This window comes from Sciurus carolinensis, chromosome 12, assembly GCF_902686445.1.
Source record: "Sciurus carolinensis chromosome 12, mSciCar1.2, whole genome shotgun sequence".
NCBI classification, from domain to species: domain Eukaryota; kingdom Metazoa; phylum Chordata; class Mammalia; order Rodentia; family Sciuridae; genus Sciurus; species Sciurus carolinensis.
The window spans coordinates 81087608-81101877 of record NC_062224.1 but is presented as its reverse complement, the minus strand read 5'-3'; positions in this window follow the sequence as shown (position 1 = coordinate 81101877).

Here is a 14270-nt window from a genome sequence, read left to right as displayed (position 1 = left end):
TTCCTTGCTGGTTAACTTTCAAATGTGAAACATTTCATATGTCATAGTTTACTTTTCACAGCAAATGCCTTAGTAGGTCTGGGTATTTTCATTTATTTGTGCTAAAGCTTCTAAAGAAAACGTGAAGTGCCAGCGTATTGCTCAAGTGTGTGTACCGTTCTTACAAAACACAATGACCCAGCATATTTGCATGTACCAGATCCACTCCGGTAACCTAAGGCAGCAGTCTCTTTGGGGGCTGTGTCTCTCCCCATAAACATGCTTGCTGGGATCTTCCATACTGTTTTGTGGGGGGAGGCAGAACTGGAGGTTGAACCCAGGGGTGCTTTACCACTGAGCTACATCCCCACTCTTTTATTTATTTATTTTTAAATTTTGAGACAGAGTCTCATTAAGTTACCTGGGCTGGTCTTGCAATCCTCCTGCCTCACCTCCTGAGTCACTGGGATTACAGATGTGCACCACTGTTTAGCTCAATTTCATACCTTTGGCTCACTGTCTTATCTGTGCATAGGCGCTCAGCCCTAACACTTTGAGGGGCTAGGGGTTCCCTGGAGACCAAAACCAGAGTGGCCAGTGTGGAGAGGTCCCAGGTACAGGATCAGGCCCATGTTTCAAAGAAACAGAGAGAGGAGACACAGAAGTTGAAGCATTGAGGGCTGGTAGGGAACAGAATAGCAGAATGCACAGAAGAGCCCAGAAGAAACTCTAAAGGGACACTGCCATAGCCCAGAGAGGATAGTCTTTTACTTTAGTACAAAATGAAAGAGCCAGCTGGGCGCAGTGGAGTATGCCTGTAATCCCAGTGGCTCAGGAGGCTGAGGCAGGAGGATCACAAGTTCAAAGCCAGCCTCCTCAATGGCGAGGCTCCAAGTAATTCAGTGAGACCCTGTCTCTAAATTAAATACAAAATAGGGCAGGGGATGTGGCTCAGTGGTCAAGTGCTCCTGAGTTCAATCCCTGGTACCAAAAGAAAAAAACAGGAAGAAAGAAAGAAAGAAAGAAAGGAAGGAAGGAAGGAAGGAAGGAAGGAAGGAAGGAAGGAAGGAAGGAAGAAAGAAAGAAAGAAAGAGGCAAGATGGCACATACCTATAATTCCAGTGGCTCAGGAGGCTGAGGCAGGAGGACTGTGAATTCAAAGACAACCTCATCAATTTTGTAGACCCTATGCAACTTAGTGAGACCCTGTATCAAAGTAACATTTTAAAAAGTGTTGGGTATGTGGCTCAGTGTTTAAGCACCTCTGGGGTCAAGCTCCAGCAATTAAAAAAAATGAAGAAAAGAAAACAGCTTCAGGGAGTATCCTAAACACCCTTGACTCTTTCCCATCATTTAGCCCAGTTGTGTGGTCAGTTTGTTTGAGATATTCTCTGCTCCCTGATGGTGAGAACTGAGGGGAGATGGGAAAATATATGAACTCTCCTTGGGGCAAACAGGAGTTTGGACAAGTGCTTAGGAGTCAAATCACTCTTACCTCTCATTTGGTAGGAATTTGTTGAATATGCACAGGTACATGATCATCCAACATGCACTTGCTAAACTACAAGATGCCTGGCACCATGCTAGGAGCTGGAGGGATGGAGAATCAAAGGATAATGAATCCAGTTTCCTGGTTGTCTGTGATGAACCTGCTCAAGTGCTAACTAGGACTCCAGCAGCCAAGTCCATCTCTGGCAGGACTTGGGTAAGGGATTTGAGTTCCAAAGACTCTTCTGTTTCATGAATCCTGCCTTTGATTTTGCATGATTTTACCCTTTTTATAATTTTCTATAAAATCATCTAGAATAATTCCAGCCTTGGCTCAGCTAAACACAGGAGGAAACAGGTGGTTTATAACTCTCTGGTCCCCTTGGAGGGCAGGATAGGTGGAGGCAGGCATGGGGGAATGGTAGCACCCCAGCAGACCAGTAGAGGGGTCAGGTGAGGAGCTGGGATTGCTCACCTTGCTGTTTGGGGTCTTTCTGTCCCTATGTCTCCTGTGTTTACACCTCTGGGCTTCTGGATGCTTGGTCCAATGACTGACAGCAGCCCAGAGGACTGAAACTGGGCATGACAGAATGCAGAGTGGTCTCTTGGCCTTCGGTGAGGCCATTCCTCTCCCAGGCTACACAAGGCTCTCCTCTTCCCTCTGAGATGGGCATGTCCCCTGTTGCATGGCACCAATCCAATCTGCCTACTCCCCTGCCTCTCATCTCCCCATCAGCCTGCATCTCTTGTGAGCCCTACAGCATAGGGACCATGAAGCTACCTGCCAGTCTCAAATCCTGCTGGAAGCATGAGAGAGCCAGAGTAGCACCCTGTTCTGGCCCAGCCCCCCAGGGCCCCTGCTTATTCCCTTCACCCTTGGGTTCACTCACTCTCCTACTCCCTTCCCTCCTCAGTCAGGAAGAGGCTAAAAGGAATCCTCCCTCCTCCTCAGTTGGTTCTTCACTTTCTTCTCCCTGCTCCAGGGCAGGTCTCATTGACCCTCTTTTTCCATCAGCTCCAAGGGCCAGAACTGGCTGAGTCCTGATTCTCTGGGTGTCCAGAGGGGAGGGCAGCTTGCAAGGGCAACAGTGCTGGTACCAACACCTAAGAGTCAGGAAAGTGGCACATTCGCGTGTTCCTAAATGACTTCACTTTGAATTCTCCACTGTGTCACTCCCATGCATTTGTTTCTAAAAGTTCTTCCTCCCTGATCCCTGACTTTAGCTTTAAAGCTTCCTCTCCCACCCTTCTTGATAAACTCCAAGTCACCCAAACAATGACTGCTATTCAGCAAGCATCCTCTCTCTCTCTTCCAAAGACCATTCTTGAACACCTACTCCTAAACCAAAGTGACTTTTGACTGACCCTTTCCCGCTGAAGTCCTGTATCACATCTCTCCTTCACCAAGTTAGAAGGGAATATAGGCGTATGCTACCTGTGCTCCGGAGGATTTTCTTCCACATGGGCTCTGCTGACACTTTGGATATAACTTTGCTGTTCAGGGCCCGGAATTGGCCGTGCTGACTTCCCTGTGATGAGATGGACCCCTCCTGGAGAAAGGGTTTTGTCTAACCCAAGAAAAGTATCCTGGGGGCTGAAGTTGTGGCTCAGTGGCAGAGCACTTGCCTGGTGTGTGGGAGGCCCTGGGTTCGATCCTCAGCACCACATATAAATAAATAAAAAAATAAAGGATAGGTTGACAACTAAAACATAAAATTAAATTAAAAAAAAAAGTATCCTGGGGGGCTGGTGCATAGAACATGAGGAAAAAGGAAGAGAAGCTCACACTGAAGCGTTCAGGAGTCCTGAGCCCTCAGGAAGGGTGATTCCTGACTAGTATGAGGTGCGCCCTGCAGGCCCCACACCCTGGGCTGGCCCAGGAGCTCTCCCTCAGCTTCCCTCATGGTTGTGCCTCCCCTCAGACCCTGCATGGAGGTCCCCTCCCCTCATTCTCAGCATACTGTGCCCACCTCTCAAGCCAGTTGATCTTTCTCAGCACTACCATTTTCCTGTGAGCAGCTCAGCATCTCTCCTACCCTCTAGCTTAAGAATTGAAATCTACCACGGAACTGATTATTCAGAGAAAAACAGGAATCTGGTAAAATTGCTATTCTAGAATTATCTAGAATTGTGGGCTTAGGTGCTCTAACTGAGGAAAGCTCTTGATCCAGGTATGCATTGGGATCCCAGTGTCCATGCAAGTCCTTATTTTCTCTCCACTAGCTTACCTGGCCCCAGCCCCACCTCTTTCCTAGTCAGGTAATAACTGCTGGGTGTGAAAGAGCCTTATCTTAGGGCATGAACAGAAAGCCTGATAAGAGGGGAGACTCTAAAGAACACCCTCATTCTACAACCACATTCTTTCAACAGGATAAGGGGTCCCTTCCTTACCACAGCAACTGCCCTTGCTTTCCCTGAGTGGAATCCAAGCTCATTTGTAGACAGGAAGAGTGTGCCAAGGTCAGGGTCCTATCAAAGGGCCTTTTGTCTCTTGAGTTAAACATTAGCTGGTTGTTCCTTCCTGCCCAGACCCTTCCAGAGGTGGGAGGACTCAAAGAGCCTCCGGTTTCAGTTTGTGCCCTCTGATTGCATTGGTATGGGAAGAAGAAAGGGGCCCAGATCTAAGGACGGACTGACAGGATGCATTTGCTCAGGACTTCCCGTCTAGGCATGTGGGGCTTTTACATCTCTTCCTTCTCCTTTCCTAAAAGGAAGCCTATTAAAGAAAGTTTTTCCCTGGTTTCTCAAATGGAGCACCTCATTCTTCAAACGGGAGTCAGTCCAACACCGCTGCTATCAGCCACCATCCTTCTCTCAGCCTCCCGGGTTGGTTGCTTTCTGAGTCTCTATCTGGGTCTCCCCCATTTGCTCAGGAGCGCCATTCTTTCTACTCAAAGTCGGAATACAATACACCCTGTTCTTCAAATGTTTGTCGAACACTGATTCTAGCCACACCTCTCCCAAGGACAGTGTTTGAAAGGCCTGTGTGCAGGAGATACTAAAGGAAAGGAGAGTTAGAAGAGAAGGTGGAGAGGGCGACTCTCAGGGCCAGGAGGCAGTTCTCTCCCTCCCTCCCTCCCTCCCTCTCTAGGACTGGACATAGAGCGCATTAGTTCACACAGATCAACTTCCAAACCTTCAAGTTTTCCTTGACTACAGCGGATGGTACAAATGAGCTTCGCTGGGTTCCTCCAAGCCTTAAAGGCATTGCCTGTGTCAGTGCGGGCAAAGGGTTTGTGAGCCTAGTTAATTCCCTTCTCCCCCCACACCCTCAACTCCTGGTTCTGAGAAGTGAACACTTGGGAGGGAAGAGGGCCTATGTGCTCCTGCACAGGCTCAGAGTTATTTAGCACCGATTCCACCTAGAAAGGACCCAGCCTGTGCCCAGCCGGAGGCCCTCCACGCGGCCCACACTCCATCCAGCTCCTTCCTCCACACCCCACCATGTCTAGAGGACACAGCTCTGACAGCCTCAGCATTTCTCTCAGTATTCCTACCACCTTCTGCCCCAGTCGAAACATACTTCCAGAGCCTCCCACCCCATGGCAAGGGCCTGGGGTGACCCTGGAGGCAGGAACAGCACTTCCTTCCCCCAGACCATTTCCACAACCTGCCTTTCTACCCCACAGCATAGTACCCTGCTCAGTGCTTTGAGGTACATCTAAAACTTCTCTTTGAGCATCCTTCAAGTACTGACAGCTCCTTCAGGTACTGTCAGGGTGCTGGAAGGTTCTGGAAATTAGCAAGGAGGGCTGAAGAGCCATGGATTTCTATTAATTATATAGAAAATGGGGGAAATTGCTGGGAACAATTCTTTTCTCCTGGGGATGTTGTGATTTGGTAGCTGTGGAACGGTGAGTGAGGGGGCCTAGGTAAAAGCACTCAGGATGGAGATAACCAGGACTCCCTCAGACATGAATGCTCCTGAACTTCCTTGGCTTGTACCTTCTAATTCCCAAAAAACATGCAGGTGGCCTCTGCCCTCATTTGGGCCTTCAATGTCGTCACGTTTTTGGTTTTGTTTTTGTTTTTTGGTCATTGTTCCAAATTAACTATTTCATCCCTCCTATCACAGCTGTTCTAACCTTCTCTCTTAACAAACTCCGTACCTTGTCCCTATTTCCCTTGCTCTCAGCCTCCAAATTGGAGGAAAAAAAATACAATCCATTAAGAAAAACTGCCCTCAGTCTCCCACCCTCCATCCACAAGGTTGTCCCCCATCCCCACCATGTGCTTCCTCTTCTCTCCTGGACTCAAGGAAAAGAGGGTGCTGACCCTCTTCCCCAAGAATTCATTCTTGTTCACTAGATTGTGTCTGCTCAGCTTTCCGCTATGTCTTCCTGTATATGATCCCTTTTCCATGAAAGTAATTTTATTCTCTACTGACTCTTATCTCCTAGCATAGATCATGCTCAAATCTTAATCCATCTTAATGCAAATTATAAAAAATACTCTTTGGCTCTTAGTTATCTTTTGTCAATATCCCTTACTTTTTTGGTCCCTTTCTAGCTAAGTTTAAAGTTATACTCACTGCCTCCACTACTATCGGTTCCACAACCTACTAAATTTAGGTTTCCGCACTTAATCCTCTACTGAGATTGCTTTTACTGAGATTGCTAGTGACCCCTGAATTCCCAAATCCCATGGAAATGTTTTAGTTCTTGTCATATTTGATGTGCCTCCAGTATTTGAAACTGTTGATCAGTGTCCCTGTGTCCTCTTGTGGAATGTCTTTTCCCCCTTAGCTTTCAAAACATCTCTCTCCTGTGTTTCAAAAAAACTCCTTTCACATATTTACTAAGCAAATATTTGTTGAGTGCGTGCTATGTGCCAAGAACTCTTCCACAAGATGGACAAAGTCCTTACTCTCATAAAGTTTCCATTTTGATTGAGGGAAAGAGAAAGTAAATAAAATAAGCAAACCAATAAACAAAAAAAAGATTAGATCATGGTGAGTCCACACAGAGTATTCAAGACTGCTCCTGTGGAAGAAAAGAGTTTTGTTTAGATTGAGCATGTAGCAAAGGCCTCTCTGAAGGTCTGAAATTTGTCCTGAGACTTAAAGGATGAGAAGGAGCTAACTACGTAAAGATGATGGGAAGGAAATTTCAGCAGAAGGAATAGTCAAGGCAGAGTCCCAAAACTGGGACAAATTTGATGGGCTTAAAGGAGAACATGTGGATGGGTGAGAGAAGGAGGCCCAGGAGGGAGTCCCAGGGCCTGGGAGGATAAGCTGGCAAATGAGACTGTCAACGAACACACAAATACTCAGGAGCCAAGAGGAGACAGTATCTCAAAAACAGGGAATTGCCAATGGTATCAAATATCAACTGACAGCAAAGAGGACTATTGGATCTGCCAGCATAGGCATCGTTGGTGACTTTGACAAGCTTAGTCTTGGGGGGATGAAGGGAGTAGATGTATGTTTCAAAGGAGGAAAAGTAAGGTTGAGGTGAGAAAGGAGAAATTGTGACTATTTCAAGGAAAATTTTCAGAGGAGGAGCAGAGAGATGGCCAGAGTCCTACAGCAGGTTGTCCAGCACCACAATCACCAGCCACGATTTAAATTAACCAAAATGAAGCAAAGTTAAAAATTCAGTTCCTTCATCACACTAGCCACATTCAAAGACTTGATAGCTACAGGTGGCTAGTGGCTATTCACCAGGGCAAAACAGATTCAGCATGTTCTTATCATTGCAGAAAGGACTACTGGACAACTGTAAGGTTAAGGAAGCTTTTGAGTTTTTTGTTTGGTTTAATTATTGTTTATTTTTTAATGTGAGAAAGACCAGACATAGCTGTAAAATTGGGAGTACAGACTTGCCCATGAATTTCTCTTTCTTTACCTTTTCAGATCTCAGCATGCCAGAGTTCCATCCAGGACCCCTGCTCTTATTGTACCCAGCCCCCTATGACAACATCATCCATGCTCATGTCAACTCTCCTGCATTTGGAGGCTGCCATTATCATGTCTTTCTACAGAGCTGCAGCCCCACAGTATGTTTACCTAGGAGCCATGCCAACCTAGGTAGGAAGTCTCACAGAAATCTTATACTCCATATGTCCCAAACAGACCCTCCTGGTCCTATTCCTATTGCAACTCCCTGAATGCCATCCACCCATCCAGGCTAGCAATGTGGGCATCTTTTTGAATGCCTCTTTCCTTCCCTCTTGATGTCTGATCAGTCTCTAAACTGCTGGTTAGCTTTGTGAAGACATTTGGAATTGTTACACTTCACCATCTTCACTGATATATTAAACTCTCACTGGGACTGTTGGGGACATTGTAGATCAGCTAGCAGAAGACTCGTACCCACACATTCTTCTGGGTTGGATCCCTAAAAGATACCGGGAGCATGTGACATAGTTCTGAACAATAAGACCTAAGAGAAGTTCTCACACAAGAGTTTCTGGAAAAGATTTTGCCTTCTGATAAGGAAGAACAGCTTCTGCCACTTTTGCTTTCCCTTCTTCATACTTTGAATACTAACAGCATGACTCGAGCCACCAGTTTGTAACCACTGAGGGAAAGGCAGAGAATCCCAGCCCTGACCACTGCCAAAAGCCACCTGCTCTCAGATTTCTCATTATGGGGAAAAATAAACCCCCTTCGACTTAGGCTATAGAGTATTCTGTTACTTGCAGTCAAAACATCCTTGGCTGATAAAATACCCTACCTGGTTTCCTTGTTTGTCTTACTTCAGTGTGTTTCATTCTCTTCAGCCTTGGCCACAGCCTTTATAAAATGCAATTTGATCTTGGTGCTTGAAATCTACCATTGACTCTCCACAGCCTACTGAATAAAGTTCAGATTCCTTGCATGGCACATGAGTCCTCCATAATCTCCCACTTCCTGCTTCTGTGGTCTTATCCTTTGGTGGTGTACCTCAGAGACAGTTCTCCAAACAGTCCCTGTTTTCCTAGCAAGGGCTATTTCCTCTGTCCGGAAGATGTTCTCTCTGGGCCTTTTTCCTTCCTCTCTTAGAATGTCACTCTCTATTAATGACAACATTAATTTTGTCATCACCATCACATTTTATTGTATCTTCCTCTTACTACACTATGAGCTCCTCCACCATCTGGATCTGTCATATTCATCTGTGTTTTCCCAATACTGGATGGAAGGCTAGAACATGGGGAACTATGAAGTGAATGAATGAATGAGTGGGTGAGTTAGGACACTGAGCCAGGGACCTGGAGTTTGTTCCTAGTTCTATTTCTTATAACACCATGAACTCTCTGAAACTCATTTCCCATATATATATATATATATATATATATATATATATATATATATATATATAAAGTGATTCTACCTTTGTCTAGATCATAGGGCTGTTTGAAGTGTTGGTCAAGGTATTTGTGTATGGCAGCTTTGTAAGGACAGAAAGAGCATTGGTCTTGATGACAGGCTGACCCAGGTTTAAATCCGTGACTCTACTAAACATTAATTTATGAACTGAGCAAATTAGGCAAACTCTCTAAGCTTGAATTAACAGGAAGCAATATAAAAATGCGTGGAATGGCATGAGGATTAAATGAGATACAGAATGTGAGAATTCATGGCTCATAAGAGGGGTTCAATAAATGTTTAGTTAAAATTGAGGCAGAGATCTTCAGGCTTAATGAGACCTCACCTGGAGAACTGCTGAGGTTCCAATTCTGTTAGCAGCCAAAGCCAAAGAACTGTGCCTTCTTCCTTCCACTGTGCAGACATTAGCTGTCATTCAAGAAACTTCATTCGGAGTTGCTCTGGATCTTTGCCCCCAGGCTGGGCGAAGAAGAGGGGTTACTAACATCTGCACGCTGAAAAGATCTCCTGATGCTTTCATAAATACATGTCTGCTGTTAGTCTCAAACAGCTCTGTGAATCAGAAAAGGTATCAGAGATACCAAGTATCTTGCTCAAGGGCACACAGCTGCCACATGTTGGAAGAACCAAATCCAACAACCTTAAGCTCTGTCACCTTTGGTCACTTCCAGAGCTGGAGGAGAATGCAGAGCAGAAAGATGATTTGAGAGTTCAAAGTTCTGAGAAGTGATAAAGCCTTGTTTATGGTAAATCCACACTACTAGGGGTAAGGGAAAGGGATCTGGGCTGGAGTGGCTCATGAAAGAGACCCACAGTGGAAGGTGAACAGGAAGCTGAGGAGTTGGAAGTCTATTCTTCCCAAACTAGCCCCAAGCCTTGTATAGCTGAAGAAACTTCTTTGCAATGAGCCCCAGAAAAGGAACTGGACCCAGAGGTGGGGTGGACTGAATGGTCCCCATGCAACTAAGATCCTTACCCTCTCCTGCTCATGTGTCTGACAGGTCTTGCCCAACCTATCTCTCTGGCCCCAGTTCTTACTGTGTAGTCATTTGTCTGCTAAGCAAAATAGTGGGACTAATGTCCCCAGTCACTGTTACAAATACATACTGATATCCTGATATGATAGGCAATCAGAGTAGAGTGATCACACGAGTGGCCTCCTAAGTGGCCTTTCCCACTGGAACACCCACAGAGGTTAGACAATATTTGCTTTAGGGTATGATGGAGAAAATACAGTTTAAGGGATTTTGTATAATAACCAGAGCTCAAAGTTTTACAGCACTAATTAGCTGTGAGAATTGGAGAAATTTGCAACCTATTTATGCCTTGGTTTCCTCTTCTACAAAATGGCAAAAATGTTAGAGTTGTTCTGAAGATTAATTAGGATATATATGGTGTGTTAGTCAGCTTTCCATTACCATAACAGATACCTGAGATAAGCAACTTAAAAAGACAAAAGGTTTATTCTGGCTCAGAGTTTGGGGGCTCCAGTTCATGATCAAGTATACCCATTATTTTTAGGCCTCTGGTGGGTGTGTTGGATGATAATGGTAGGGAGTGTGTGGTGGAGCAAAATCACCCACCTCATGGCCAGTGAGCAATAGAGAGTAGGGAGGATGCCAATAGCACCACCCTGAGGACTAAGGTTTAATGTATGGAATTTTATAGGACATTAAAGAATCAAATGATGGCATGTGGGTAAACACACACCCCTGTGTTTCATATATATTAACCACAGTAAATGTGACCTGTCATCATAATTCTCAAAATAAGCCTCAAGATCTGACTCCAGAATCTTTCCTCTTAAAATGTGCCCTTCTGTCTCTGAAGATCCAAAAGTATGGTCCTGCAGAGTTGGGGCAAACAGGTTTCCCAGCTCTGGTGAGGAGCTTCCTTAACATGATTCCAGGCCCTGGGCAGAGACAAGGCTCCGTATTTGTTGTACCAAATCTAACTACCAAGGAGATCACGAGGACCACCTGGAAGATCCCAATGTGAATTGGGTATATGAGAAAAAATTTAAAAGGTGTCCCTGAGACTCGGCGAATCAGAAGTATCCTTTCTGTAGCTCATACCTTCTGTTTGATGGACATTTGTAGCAGACTGCACTCCATCATTCATTCATTCATTCATTCATTCATTCAACAAGAGTTCATTGAGTGTTTTCTGCATACTAAGTACTGTGCAATGTGTGTGGTATACAATGAGACCTGGTCTCCAATACCTCGAAGTGGAGTTGATGGAAGAGCACACATGAATGACATAATCATGCAAATGTTCTTTGGAGGAGAGATTAATTCCATGAACTAAAGGAGGGACTGCCGCTCAGAAAGGAAGAGGCAGGAGGCTAAGAGCGATGGACTGGGACTGCCTTTCCCTGAATCTGGAAATGTTGAAGTCCATGTTTAAGATTTTGGTCTGTAACTGGTGTAGCTCACAGCTAGAGTACTTGCCTAGCCTGCACAAGACACTGGGTTCTATACCCAGCACTGAAAAAAAATGTTTTTTCCTGTCTATATCCTTAGAACAGTGGGAGGAGTCAGATTTAGGGAAAAAATTAATATTTGATGTCACAAAAATAGTACAGAGTCCCCAAATAATCTTTACCCATCCTTCCCAAATGCTAGCATCTTGCGCAATATACTCATCAAAATTAAATTGGAACGTCCTTTTCTGGTGCAAGAATCAACCCAGGATGCTATTTAATTGCCTTCTCCCATGTGCGATAATTCCTCAAGATTCTCTTTATCTTTCAATACTCCAATGTTTTTGAAACTATTTTGTAGAGAGTCTCTCCATCTGTGTTGTCTGGTGTTTCCTTGTGTTTAAGGTCAGGGTGTGCATTTTTGGCAAGAACACCATAGAAATGATTTTGTGCACTGTAATAGGAGGTACATGATAACCATGTATGTTGTAATTAGCGGTGTTAACTTTGATCGCTTGGTCAAACTTGTGTCTGCCAGGTTTTTTCATTGCAAACGTACTATTTTTCCCTCTGTAATAAATAAGGATTTTGTGGGGAGATACTTTGAGACTATGCCAACATCTCATCATATTTTCTTCCATTCATTTCAATGTCCATTAATAATCTTGCCTGCGATGATTATTACTGTAATGCTTGCCAATTGTGATCCTTCTATCTTAGACATTCATTCCACCTTTATTGAAATTGTTCTGTAAAGAATAATATTGCTTCTCCCTGATTTAGTTATTTATTCAATTATGTACTTACATCAGTAGGGAACCATGAATAATTATTTTCAATCCAAGGAGTTTAATCCATAACTGTCATTTATTTCATTGCTCAGCTTCTCCCTTATTTGACCGAGAGAACTTCGTGTTGGCTCTTATGTCCTTTAGACATGTGGTCATCATTTTTTTGAGTATTTTCTTACTTTTAGGCATCACAAGGTATTTCAAGCCTGTCTTGTTTTTTTCTGGGCTGGCCCTGGAATTCTCCAAAGACTTCTAGTTTCTTTTTGTAGAAAATGCTATTGAAAACCAAGGTCCGTGTGCCAGATATGCTCATTCCTACTGGGGTGTCATTACCCACAGTCTCTCTCAGAGAGAAGATAGAACTGGGAAAGGTAAGTACAGATATACATACCTACCAATATCTTTGTCTATGTTTATCCATCATCTATCTGTCTGCCTCTCCATCTATTTACCTAACTAAACATGAGTTCATATGGATGTCTCTGATTCCAATTCAGTATCCCAGGGTTCATTCCAATCTTCATTTTTGAATTTATTACTCCTTTCCCTCAAAGTAATAAATCTTTATCCATAGCATAGTTGCTTATTTAATTATTCCTATAACACTCATAATGTAGTTTTAGAATTGTTAAACTTATAAATGTGAAAAACATTTATAAAATAGAATGTCTTTTTTTTTAAGCATGTATTCAAAGTACGGGTTCATTTTTTTCCTCCAAATTACTTAAATTAGCTCTTTTCTTTCCCATCCACTTTGGTATGATGATATCATTCACTATTTTCTTTTTCTTTTTCTTTTTTATTCTTTTTTGGAGTACTGAGGATTAAACCCAGGGATACTCTAACACTGAGCCATATTCACAGTCCTTTGTATTTTTTGTTTTGAGACAGGGTCTTGCTAAATTGGCCAGAGTTTGGCCTTGAATTTGGGATCCTCCTGCTTCAGCCTCCAGACTCACTGAGATTACAGGCACATGCCAATGGTGCCTGGTGATGACATTCATTCTTAACGCAGGTTAATCTGTTGTTATTTGTATTCCATTTGGATTCCCCTTCTCCTTATACACACGCGCCAGGTATTTGTTTGCTTATTTATTTATTTAATGAGCATACAAAACATTACTAGGGTTTTCAGATTTGGATCATACACAAAGGTATACTCAGGAAGGTGTGGTTCTCCCTGTTCCCATCCCCCCTTTCTTCTGACTGCTTCCCTTCCCACCTTCTGTAGGTAACCGATCACATTTGTTTTTGGTTTATCCCTGTATTTTTTTTTCTCAGATTCCCTTTCCTTACATGAAAGGTAATGCAGTATACATGTAAAGATCCTTCTGGTTGCTGGATGGAGAGGGAACTGAGGGCAAGCTGGGGTGATGTGAAGAGAACAATCAGACAGCTGCTATTGTGGTCTGGGAGAGAGAGAGGATGAGGGAAGGAAAGAAGGAAAGAGGACAGGTTCCAGAGAGGTTTGGAGGTAACATCTACATGACTTGATGGACTGACTACTTTGGTGAAGCCATGGAGAGGGCGGTGTCATGGATCACATTTTGGTTGGGTGGATGCTACTTCTACACAGAGAAATAGAGGTCCCCCACAGGGGTCTGTGTTTCATGCTAAGTGTGAGATGCCTTTGGCTCATCAAGGAGATGGCTGAGGAATAGAGCACAGAGGGAAGATTCGATGAGAAATTTCCCAAATGGAGAACTCTGTTCTGGCCTTCTGGACGTTATTTCTGGAAAGGAGGGTGCTTCAGCCTGGGTGACTGTCCCATGAGGAAGAACAGCAACAAAACCTGGGCAGCTATTCTGACCTCTTCTTGTAGGGAGGTGAACAGAGCACTCGGCAGGGCAGGGGACCCACTGGATGATGCTCCTTCCCAGGTGGCTGGGTTGCGAGCACAGGGTGGTTCCTGATCCCCCAGCTGGAAGAGGAATGGCAGAAGGTTGGAACTCTAACTATGCCTGCTTTTAAGTGACCCCAAAAGGCTAACGATGCTGTATTTGAACTAGCTACAAACAAACAATATCTCCCTTAGCCCACAGAGACCTACCAGGACCCTTTGCTGATGCAGAGGAACCCTGCCTGAAGAAAGGGGCAAAGAGTCACTGAGAAGAGATGACAAACCCTTCCCACACCCAAGGAGTTGGACAGAGGAAGGAAATGATCCAAAGAGGGTCTCTCAGTACCTGCCTGTTTAGGAAGAGTGTGGTGGGGGTCAGTGGGAGCTGGAGGAGGTGTGGATGCCACAGGCAATTTTATGTCAAAGTTCTCTGCC